General features: G+C 44.3%; 1 pseudogene; it reads left to right on the top strand.

The window, feature by feature from the left end:
- Nucleotides 1–12,782, top strand: part of LOC115195173 (dynein regulatory complex protein 11-like) — a 62,859-nt pseudogene that overhangs the window by 37,344 nt on the left and 12,733 nt on the right.

Here is a 12,782-nt window from a genome sequence, read left to right as displayed (position 1 = left end):
CATGCATTCATGTCAGTCCATAACTATTCAAACATTTTAAATTCATTATTAACCTTTTAAATCATTTCATTTGATTGACTTCTCAATCGAAAATAATTGTAAATTCTTCAGTTCATCACCTGAAGATAATATTACCTCAAATGAAACAGAATTCACATTTCCCTGTTGCATACATCAGAAGCGGACTTCAAACGCTGCACATCTGTGAACGATTTCCAACGATGAGACGAGCCGAGGGTTTGTGGTGAATGGTGAGCGTGCATGTTAAAAAATCTCTCCACAGGTCGATGAGCTGATGAGACAGGAAGTGAAGGATCTCAAGCTGGCTGTGGACCGAGAGAAAGGAAAGAAGAAGAAAAGGGGAACGAAAGGTGGCAAGAAGGTAAACAGTTGCTCTGCTCTGCACGCTTGTGGATATGGGGTCTGGATAGTGTCGTGTCTTTGGCATCATTAAAGTGAAGACTTATTTTATCAAATAAATACTCTGTAATTATTATTACGTGATTAAACTAATCATGTAAATGTAATTAACTAGGAAGTCGGGGCACCAAGGAAAATCTTCAGATTACAAAGTTATACTTTTCCTAATATAACTCTTCAGATATTTTAATATCTGATCAATTAGCCTTTTAATGAATGAATTATTCTTTACCTCACGTTAGTCTCATTCCAAACATCGTAAATTGTTGGTTATCTGCACGAACCCAGCCTTTACTATGAGTCATCCATACATCAATTGTCTTAATCATTTATTTACTAACTAACTAAATAATCACATAAATGCATAAACAAACAAACAGTAGATATGTTTACAATGAAATGATAGGGGAGGTTCCCTAGTGGGCTAAGCCGATATGACGGCTTGGTGGACAAAGGGAAGTGGGTGTGGACTGAGAAGGGCGGGAAAGACAAAAGAGACACTACACAGTTGATAATTATATTAATTGAAATGCTAAACCTTTGTACATGAACACTCATTCATTCAGGAATAATTGCAATCAATATATATTTATGATCAGTGTGTCGTCGTGATCTCCGTTGGAATCGTTCCTCTTTCTGTTGGCAAGTTCATCCGCGCGTCTCTCTGCTTCCCTGAAGTCTTTCGTGGTTAGAATGGGTACTTCAGAGTACCATTCAGAAATGTTCTTAATGAACAGATGTTTCGGCGGTTGCCGGTCCTCGCATCTCAGGTTGACATAATTTCTAGCTGCAGACTAGTAATTAGTATCTAAGATTTGCTCTTATTCTGTAGGGATCGATAGTCTCAGAGTTTAACCATTTCCCGCCGTGTAGCCAATGCTCCACATGGTATGGTTAGGAATTCAATAACCATTACAACCTTAGCTTAAACTGAGGTTTTTGTGGTCTCTACTCAAACCTTCGCCCCCACGGTGACCGAGGTATGCATGGTCTGAAGAGGATTTCTTCAGGTGGGGGTTTTATTCGTAGCAGTAGAAAAGGGCTGTCCCATGAGCCAGATCATGTCTGTACTCATGGGGGCGGGCCAATGACTTAGTTCAACTTTAAAGGGAATTCAATTCTCTCACATTAACATCATTACATCATTTCACAAATAGTTTCATCTTTACTCATTCATTTTATACAATAATTAGACGCAAACCTCATAGTGGAGGCACCTGTATAAACAGAGTTATGGTAATGCCTTGTCTTTGGCTATGCCGGATTAAGTGATATGACATGCTATTCTATAAAATCCTTTCTCTGTAATTAATATTACCTGATTAGCTAATCATGTAAATGTAATTAACTAGAAAGTCGGGACACCACGGAGAGTGTTTATAGACCCATTATCTTCCGAATAAACTCTTAAAGACTTAGTAATATTTTACATCGATAGCATTCCATATTAATCGTCACCTTATTTTCAGTCTCATATGAAAGTTGTAAATTCTTGGTTCACGAACCCTGGCTAACAAGTTGAATCAGCAATACAAAATTGGGTTTAATTATTTATTTACCAAATACCTAAACTAATCACACAGAATTACATATACACAGAATACAAATTATGTCATACAGAAAACGTCCCTGGTGGACGAAAGGGGGTTGGGCTTGAATGAAAGAGCAGGAAGACTGAGGTACAAAGAAAGCAGCTATGCCATCGTAAATACAGTATCGTATGCATTCTAAATTACCGCCCATTTGGAAAAGGAAAATGCAATAAATATTTACTCTGAGCTGCGCTTCGGTAGGTTGGTCATAGATGCTGGCCGTGTTGGCCAGCAGAGATCTTCCTGTCCTCGGAAGAATGTCACTGGTGGTAAAATGGATGTTGTAGTATCTTCGTTGTGTGTTAGACTGGATACGTCGTCCGTCCTTTCCTAGCCCACGTTTACAGCGGCCGCTGATAACTCAACGGCTAGGAAGTATCACTTCTGTAGTGAATAAGAGTTCAAAGTTCATACCATTCGCAACCAAAGCTCACGCTGAGGTTGGCTTAGTTCTGTACTTGACATGTGAGTCCTTTTAACGCAGAGGCTGCAGACCTCACGAACAGGCTGGTTACATTTTGTCAAAGGCTTATATAGTGGAGAGGGGTGTGTTTCATCGTTTATAACCCATGTCTCTTCACAGGGGCGGGCCACTGATTGAGAAGGGCTCTTTCCTTATGAAAGCTTCCAATTGAGAGAATTGGGTTAAAGTTACATTTAATCTCCTAACAAACAGTTTCAATATCAAACATTTAAATTGCACAACAATTCCATGTGAATCTGATAACTAGAATGTGTAGACTTTCCCAGGTACAGTTTATGTCGTCCTGTCATCAGTCATAATGTCTCAGATGACAACCGAACTGACATCCATACTCATTAAGTACCTGGTATATTTCCAACTGGTTCTATTACCGAAATATGGTTCCTTTCCCCCACTTGTTTGATGTTCCCAGACTCTATATTTAACAAAGGCTATTCAAAAGTCCTTCAGTAGGGTCAGAGAGAGAGGGGAAGGGAGAAAGGTATTTATGGGGGGTCATAAACCTTACCCACAGGCCAACAGCATGACAGTAATGTGTATGCATTGTCTTTCATGAGGCCACAAACATGAAACAAAACAGACCGGGTCGTAGCTGGCTTCTCCACCGACCATTTACACATTTTCCAAAACATGGAAATTGTTCAATTCTCAAGTTCTGTGATGTAGAAGAAGTTCCTTTGTTCTACTGTGAAACTCTCTCTATATATACTGCATGGCCAGGAGGAGAGTCTCCTCCAGGAATTTACCACCTGAGATAACAGAACCTGGGTGTAGGAGGGAGAGAGAGGGGGATGCCACGCTCTATGCCCAGAAAGGGCCACGTCATGACAATAGTTTGGATGGTGATGGTGAGATATGGAGTTAATCCAAGTCATATGATCAGACGTATGTACTGTTGGGATGAAGGATTACACATTTCGTAGGTAAGCAATAATAGCTTCCATATGGCATTACTACCATTGCTTAATATAGGAATAATATAAAATGGACAACCATAATCTCAAAATAAAATCACAGCAAGGAATTAATATAATGAAATTAATGTAATCAACCATTGGCCTCGTTGTCTGTTGGTGTGAATGCCATTTTATTGTACCTTACAGCTGTCTTCTCTGGGTTCTGTTTGTCCTTTTCCAAACAAACTAAGTAGATATGAGAACAGTCATTACATTTCTACACTAGTGTCAGTTCATCCCCACAATTTGCATATGCCCTGCACATTCCCCTCCTCCATATGCCAAATTTGTGAGAAATTTGTGAGAAACCAACATGCCAAGTATAGACCATGTATTGTGTTCCCTACAGGTTATAGAAAAGAGCAGAAACACTGAACCTATCCGTTCAGACCCCAGTCCTACCTACCTACCTACAGGTTATGGCAAATATGTTGTTTTACTATTTCTCCAGTAGGTTTCCTCAAGGAGAAAGCCCCCCACTTCTATGTCAAAGATAATAAAACAAAAGCACTATAGTAAATACTACAGTAGTCTGCAAAAACACTACAGTAAATACTACAGTATACTACAGTCCACAAAAACACTACAGTAAATACTACAGTATATACTATTTCTTTTACAGCAGTATTTATACTAAAGTAAACTGTAAATACTACAGTATACAACAGTATACTACAGTGAATAATACAGTTAAGTCTGCAAAAACCTTACAGTGAATACTTAAGCAATAAGGCATGAGGAGGTTTGGTATATGGTTAATAAACCACGGCTAAGGGCTGTTCTAAAGCATGACACAACGCGGAGTGCCTGGACACATCCCTTAGCCATGGTATATTGGCCATATACCACAAAGCACGAGGTGCTTATTGCTATTATAAACTGGCTAACAACGTAATTAGAGCAGTAAAAATAAATGTTTTGTCATACCCGTGGTATACGGTCTGATATACCACGGCTGTCAGCTAATCAGCAATCAGGGCTCTAACCACCCAGTTTATACTATAGTATTTTTTCTGGTGGGTCTCCAAAGACATATTTGGCAGATTATTTTGTGATTTACTTCAGCCAGAATAGCTGAGCGTGTTGATTATTGAATCAGTAGGCCTATTTATCTCTTGTTAGTGTCTTGTCCATACTGTAATGAAAGTAATGTGGTATACAAAGAATGTCAAATCCTAAACCATCCAACATAACCCTAGCTCGTTCTTTGAGAGGTGTTAATTTATGGTTTTCTGCCAGCACTGTAGGCTACGATTGAACATAGTTTCACAGTGGTCCAAAATTCCTGAAGAAAGAGAGGGGAATTCTTAAATATTTCTGTGAGAGGAACACCCTCTCATAGCAACGGGGGGGGGGGGGGTGTATTTACTAAATGAAACAACACCTGTATTTTGGTTCATAGTGTTATGACGTTGGCCCCCCCATAAATACCTTTCTCCCTTCCCCTCTCTTACTGACCCTACTGAAAGACTGCTGTCCTGTTAAATATAGAGAGTCTGGGAACATCAAACAAATGGGGAAAGGAACCATATTTACATAATAAAACCAGCTGGAAATATGCTTGATAACGTAATGAGTATGGAGGTCAGTTCATTGTTATCTGGGACATTATGATTGATGACAGGACGACATAAACTGTACCTGAGAAAGTATACACCCTCTAGTTATCAGAGTCACATGGAATTGTTATGCAATTGAAATGTTTGATATTGAAATTGTTTGTTAGGAGATTAAATGTAATTTTAGCTTCCAAATGAGAGAATTGGGTTTTCATAAGGAAAGTGCCCTGCCCGATCAGTGGCCCAACCCTGTGAAGAGACATGGGGTTATAAACGATGAAACACCTCCTTTCCCCCTCTCCACTATATAAGCCTTTGACGAAAAGATAACCAGTATGTTCCAGTACGGGAGGTCTGCAGCCTCTACGTTAGAAGGACACATGAGAACTAAGCCAACCTCGGCGTGAGCTATGGTATGAAATGGTATGAACTTTGAGCTTATTCACTACAGAAGTGATACTTCCTAGCCGTTGAGTTAGCCGCTGCTAACGTGGGCTAGGAAAGGACGGACGACGGATCCAGTCTAACAACCAGACGAAGATACCACCACGTACCCAATTTACCACCATTGACATTCTTCCACTACAGGAAGATCTGTTGGCCAACCCGGCCAGCATCTACGACCAATCTACCGAAGCGCAGCTCAGAGTAAATATTTATTGCATTTTCCTTTTCCAAATGGGCGGTAATTTAGAATGCATAAGATAATGTATTTACGATAGCATAGCTGCTGTTTCTTTGTTCCTAAGTCTTCCCGCCCTTTCATTCAAGCCCAACCCCCTTTCCTTTGTGTAACCAGCTTTCATACAGGTTCCGTTCACCAGGGGTGAATTCTGTATGACATCATTGTATTCTGTGTATTTGTAATTCTGTGTGATTAGTTAGGTATTTAGTAAATAAATAATTAAACCCAATTTTGTATTGCTGATTCAACTTGTTAGCCAGGGTTCGTGAAGATAACCAAGAATTTACAACTTTCATTATGAGACTGAAAATAAGATAAGGGTTAATATTGACTGCTATCGATGTAAAATATAACTAAGTATTTTAAGAGTTTATTCGGAAGATAACGGCTCTATAAACGTTCTTCTGTGGTGCCCCGACTTTCTAGTTAATTACATTTACATGATTAGCTTAATCAGGTAATATTAATTACAGAGAAATCATTTTATAAGTTAGCATGTCATATCACTTAATCCGGCACAGCCAAAGACACGACAATAGGTTGTGTAAGATCATCTCTCTAGGAGTGTTATTATAGACCAGGAACATGTTGTTATCCCCAAAGACTGTGACTCAGTTTTTCCTTTCTGATGTTTTTTTTCTGAACTCAACATCTTCCATGTTGTTGATTTTAGGTTCCCTCTGTATGATGTTTCTGTTGAGCTATGAGCTAGACTCATCTCAATGTTTTCAGCTGTCTTATGCGCATGTCTGACTATCTTGTAGGACATTCCTTGGCTGCTCTGCCAGCTTGGTTGTGGTTTTGGAAGAACCCTCAGTTCCAGAGGAGGCTGGTGGGAGGAGCTATAGGAGGATGGGCTCATTGTAATGTCTGGAATGGATTAAATGGAACCGTATCAAAGATATGGAAATCACATGTTTGACTCTGGTATATTGATTCCATCCCAGCCACTACACTGAGCCCGTCTTCCTATAGCTCCTACTACCAGCCTCCACTGCTTAGTCGTATGTCTCCATTTTAGAAAAAGAAGAAAGGAAAGAAGGGCAGTAAGAAGAAGAAGAAGAAAGAGAAGGATCTGACTGCCGACAGGTCAGTGTCTGTTAATATCAGTCTGCCATATGGAGCAGATGATTAGTTGGCAGAGGGCAGGAGTATGATGTCATGGAGTGACCACCACTACAATAGGCCTGGTTAATGATTAGTGTGTTTGTGACCTGCTCCCCCGCCCTCAGTTTAACACCATCTCTCTCTCTCTCCCTCTCTCCCCCTACTTACTTACATTCTCTCTCTCTCCCTCTCTCTCCCTCCTTTCCTTTCTCTACTTCATGTTTATCTCTCACCATCATTCCCCTTCTCTGTCTGTCTGTCTTTCCACTCTCTCTCTCTCTCTGTCTCTCTCTCTGTCTCTCTCTCCCTCTCTCTCTCTCTCTCTCTCTCTGTCTCTCTCTCTCTCTCTCTCTCTCTCTCTCTCTCTGTCTCTCTCCTCCTCTCTCTCTGTCTCTCTCTCTCTCTCTCTCTCTGTCTCCTCTGTCTCTCTCTCCTCTCTCTCTCTCTCTCTCTCCTCTCTCTCTCTCTCTCTCTCTCTCTCTCTGTCTCTCTCTCTCTCTGTCTCTCCTCTCCTCTCTCTCTCTCTGTCTCTCTCTCTCTCTGTCTCTCTCTCTCTCTCTCTCCTCTATCTCTCTCTGTGTCTCTGTCTCTCTCTCTCTCTCCTCTATCTCTCTCTCTGTGTCTCTCTCTCTCTCTCTCTCTCTCTCTCTCTCTCTCTCTCTCTCTCTCTCTCTCTCTCTCTCTCTCTCTCTCTCTCTCTCTCTCTCTCTCCCTCTCTGTCTCTCTCTCTCTCTCTCTCTCTCTCTCTCTCCCTCTCTGTTTCTCTCTCTCTCTCTCTCTCTCTCTCTCTCTCTCCCTCTCTCTCTCTGTCTCTCTCTCTCTCTCTCTCTCTCTGTCTCTCTCTCTCTCTCTCTCTCCCTCTCTCTCTCTCTCTCTCTCTCTCTCCTCTATCTCTCTCTCTGTGTCTCTGTCTCTCTCTCTCTCTCTCTCCTCTATCTCTCTCTCTGTGTCTCTCTCTCCTCTCTCTCTCTCTCTGTGTCTCTCTCTCTCTCTCTCTCTCTCTCTCTCTCTCTCCAGAACCCTTGAGTCTCTGTATGAAGAGCTGGTGCTGGAAGGCTTCTTGATTAGACCCTTGAACATCAAGCTCTCTGAGTACATTGGTACAGTACTGACATCTCACACACAGCGCGGAAAGTTTCTCACGGTCTGAGAGTCTTTAGGTGCCTTTTGGCAAACACCAAGCGGGCTGTCATTTGCCTTTTACTGAGGAGTGGCTTCCGTCTGGCCACTCTACCATAAAGGCCTGATTGGTGGAGTGCTGCAGAGATGGTTGTCCTTCTGGAAGGTTCTCCCATCTCCACAGAGGAACTCTGGCCCTTCTCCCCCGATTGCTCAGTTTGGCCGGGTGGCCAGCTCTAGGAAGAGTCTTGGAGATTCCACATTTTTTCCATTTAAGATTGATTGAGGCCACTGTGTTCTTGAGGATCTTCAATGATACAGAAATGTGTTTGTACCCTTCCCCAGATCTGTGCCTCGACACAATCCTGTCTCGGAGCGCTGCGGACAATTCCTTCCACCTCATGGCTTGGTTTTTGCTCTGACATGCACTGTCAACTGTGGGACCGTATATAGACAGGTGTGTGCCTTTCCAGATCATGTCCAATCAATTGAATTTACCACAGGTGGACTCCAATCAAGTTTTAGAAACATCTCAAGGATGATTAATGGAAACAGGATGCACCTGAGCTCAATTTTGAGTCTCCTAGTAAAGTGTTCGAATGCTTATGTAAATAAGGTATTTCTGTTATGTATTTTATATACATTTTCCAAAAATGTCTAAAACCCAGTTTTTGCTTTGTATTTATGGGGTATTGTGTGTAGATGTATGTATTTAATACATTTTAGAATAAGGCTGTAACGTAACAAAATGTGGACAAAGTCAAGGGGTCTGAATACTTTCCGAATGCACTATACATATAAGATGTCAGTGACTTAGGTCTGGCTTCAGTCAATTGGATAATCCTTAGTCACAGCTATATGAATAATCATGCATACGTGTGTGTCTGTGTGCTTTGGTGTGTGTATCTGCATGCTTTGGGGTGTGTGTCTGCATGCTTTGGTGTGTGTATCTGCATGCTTCGGTGTGTGTGTCTGCGTGCTTTTGTGTGTGTGTCTGCGTGCTTTGGGGTGTGTGTCTGCGTGCTTTGGGGTGTGTGTCTGCGTGCTTTGGTGTGTTTCTGCATGCTTTGGTGTGTCTGGATGCTTTGCTGTGTGTGTGTCTGCGTGCTTGGGTGTGTGTGTCTGCGTGCTTTGGTGTGTGTGTCTGCATGCTTTGGTGTGTGTGTCTGCGTGCTTGGGTGTGTGTGTCTGCGTGCTTTGGTGTGTGTGTCTGCATGCTTTGGTGTGTGTGTATGAAAAGGTGTGTTTGCTCACGAGTGTCTAGTTGGGCCAGCTGGATATCAGACAGGGAGCCTGCCTCATCTCCATAGGGATTTATGACTCAATATCCCACTCTGTGCCTCCTTCCCTCTGTGCCTCCCGCCCTAGATGTCTCGCTGAGGCCATGTTGCAACAAGGGTCAGGATGACACCACACTCTATCATGTTGAACAGACAGACACACGCGCCTGGCTCCCCCGAGGCTCCCCAAAACCAGTTACTGTTGGTTTCAATTATATCCACATACTGTGCCTTTGATGTTGGGAGGGAGTTTGAAATGGTTGAGGAGAAGAGTTCAGCAAGAGGGACAGAGAAATAGATGTTGATGTCTTGTTCATGATACCTTCGATTATTTCAGTTCTAGCCACAGTATAACTAGATGCCTTAGAGGCTCCTGAATTACAGCCAGTCAATGTCTTAGTTTCAGTAGTACAGGTTTCTGCTGAGTTGATATATGTCTGAAGATATGCATCAGCCAATGTACAAAGAGCAAATTCCATACCTCAAAGAACAAGACTATTGTCTGATGGATGTCTGACATCCCTCCCTCTCTACCCTCCCACCCTCCCTCCCCCTTCCCCTCTCTCTCCCACTCCCTCCCTTTTCTCTCCCACTTCCTCTCTTCCCTCTCCCTCCCTCCAGGTGAGTTCAGCTACCTGGGTACGACCCTGCGCCAGGCAGACATTGAGCCCATGCCCTCTCTGTCAGACGTCAGACAGCTCATTGCCCTTTATGGGATCCTGCCTCTGGGTGAGTGAGAGAGAGCCCATCCCATCCACTCTCATCATTGTGACTGTGATCACATCACCCCACAACCTGGCCGCGCTAGTCTGATTCATTATTATTGTACTTGAAACACACACACACACACACACACCTTATATACTATACAGTATAACATTACTCACTAATATCTGGATATGTGAGCTGGATCAGTTCTGTATTGCATGCCTCTTTTAAAGCCACCTTCCTTTGATGCCATATGGCCCATGATAACAGTTCGGGTTAATTCATGATGTCTGTATGAAAGTCTGTTCAGGACTGCTTTCCTATGAAGCAATTTGACTGAGAGGATAGGTAAAAGAAACTGACCACGACCACCTCATAATCCACCTCAGTGCCCTGCCCATGTCTCCCTGCTGTGGAAGGATTAAGAGCGGGCACAACAGCTCCCAGAGACAGAAAGGGAAACCCCAGAGTGCCACGGATGGCATGGCATACATTTATCAGGGCAGAGTGTATGTGATGTGTGTGTGTGGGGGGGGGGGGGGGGGGTACGTAGAACAGAACAGAATAGAACAGAACAGAAATACAGATTATAATAGAACAGAATAGAACATAATAGAACAGAACAGAAATACCAGAATAGAACAGATCATAATAGAATATTCCACACCACTAGATCATCTAGAAGCAGCTACTGGGCTGAAGCTAATCCAGGGATCCTAATGGTAATAGAATACAACTCACTAATGTTCACCCCAACCCTGAAGGGACGTGATCTTTCTCCCCAACACGTCTCATGTCACCTGGCGTTAAGACTATTTCCATCCCACCCCCCTACGCCAGCATCGTGGACCCACAGATGGAGCTCCTGAAGAGGGGAGGGTTACTGAACAAACAGGCCACCCACCCTGGAGAAGAAGAGGATGTCTTTCAGCACCTCAGACCTAATCAAAGGCAATATGACTACCAGAGGCCTGGATGGGCTGGTGTGGATGTCCATCACCACCACCACCTCCTTCGTCACTAGCACCAACCCCACCACCACCATCACCCCCACCACCATCACTACCACTACCATCTTCACCACCACTACCACCACCACCACTAGCATTACTACCATCACTACCATCACCACCACTACCATCACCATCATCCCCACCACTACCATCACCACCACTACAATCACCATCACCACCATCACCACTACCACCACTAGCACCACCACCTCCATCACCACCACTACCATCACCACCACATCACCATCACTACCATCAATCACTACCATCACCACCTCCATCACCACCATTACCATCACCACCTCTATCACCACCACTACCATCACCACCACTACCATCACCACCACTACCATCACCACCACTACCATCAACACTCCCTCCACTACCATCCCCACCACCACTACCAACACCATCACCACCATCACCACCACCACCACCATCACAACTACCACCACCACCACCATTACCACCCCCACTACCACCTCCACCAACACCACCACAACCACCACCACCATCGCCACCACTACCACCACCATCACCACCACTACCACCATCACCACTACCCCTCACTACCATCACCACCACCACTACCATCACCACCACTACCACCACCATCACAACCACCTCTACCACCACTACCATCACCACCACTACCACCACCACTACCATCACCACCACTACCACCCCCATCACCACTACTACCACCACCACCATTACCACCACTACCCCTCACTACCACCATCACCACCACTATCACCACCACCACCATCACCACTACCATCACCACTACCACTGCCATCACCACCACGATCATCACCACCATCACCACCACCACCACCACCACTACCACCACTACCACTACTACCACTACCACCACTACTACCACTACCACCACTACTAACACTACCACCATTACCATCACCACCCCTACCACTGCCATCACCACCACTACCATCACCACCACCACCTCCATCACTACCATCACCACCTCCATCACCACCATTACCATCACCACCACTACCATCACCACCACTACCATCACCACTACCCCTCACTACCACCACCACCATCACCACCATCACCTCTACCACTGCCATCCCCACCATCACCACCACGATCACCACCTCTACCGCCACCACCATCACCACCACCACCACTACCAATACCACTACCACTACTACCACTACCACCACTACTACCACTACCACCACTACTAACACTACCACCACTACCATCACCACCCCTACCACTGCCATCACCATCACCACCACCACTACCATCACTACCATCACCACCATTACTATCACCACCACTACCATCACCATCACCACCACTTCCATCACCACCACTACCATCACCATCATCACCATTACCCCCACTACCATCACCACCACCACTACCATCACCATCACTACCATCACTTCCATCACCATCACTATCATCACCACCACTACCACCACTACTACCACTACTACCACCACTACTACCACTACCACCACTACTAACACTACCACCACTACCATCACCACCCCTACCACTACCATCACCACCACTACCATCACCACCTCCATCACCACCACTACTATCACCATCACCACCACTTCCATCACCACCACTACCATCACCACCTCCATCACCACCACTACCATCACCACCACTACATCACCACCACTACCACCACCACCATCACCATCACTACCATCACCATTACTACCATCACCATCACCACCACTACCATCACCACCTCCATCACCACCATCACCATCACCATCACTACCATCACTACCACCACTACTACCACTACCATCACCACCTCCATCCCCACCCCCACCACTACCATCACCACCACTACCATCATC

This window comes from Salmo trutta, chromosome 6 (assembly GCF_901001165.1).
Source record: "Salmo trutta chromosome 6, fSalTru1.1, whole genome shotgun sequence".
Classification (NCBI taxonomy): domain Eukaryota; kingdom Metazoa; phylum Chordata; class Actinopteri; order Salmoniformes; family Salmonidae; genus Salmo; species Salmo trutta.
The sequence above is the reverse complement of the archived record's forward strand: the minus strand, read 5'-3'. Positions and strand labels throughout refer to the sequence as shown.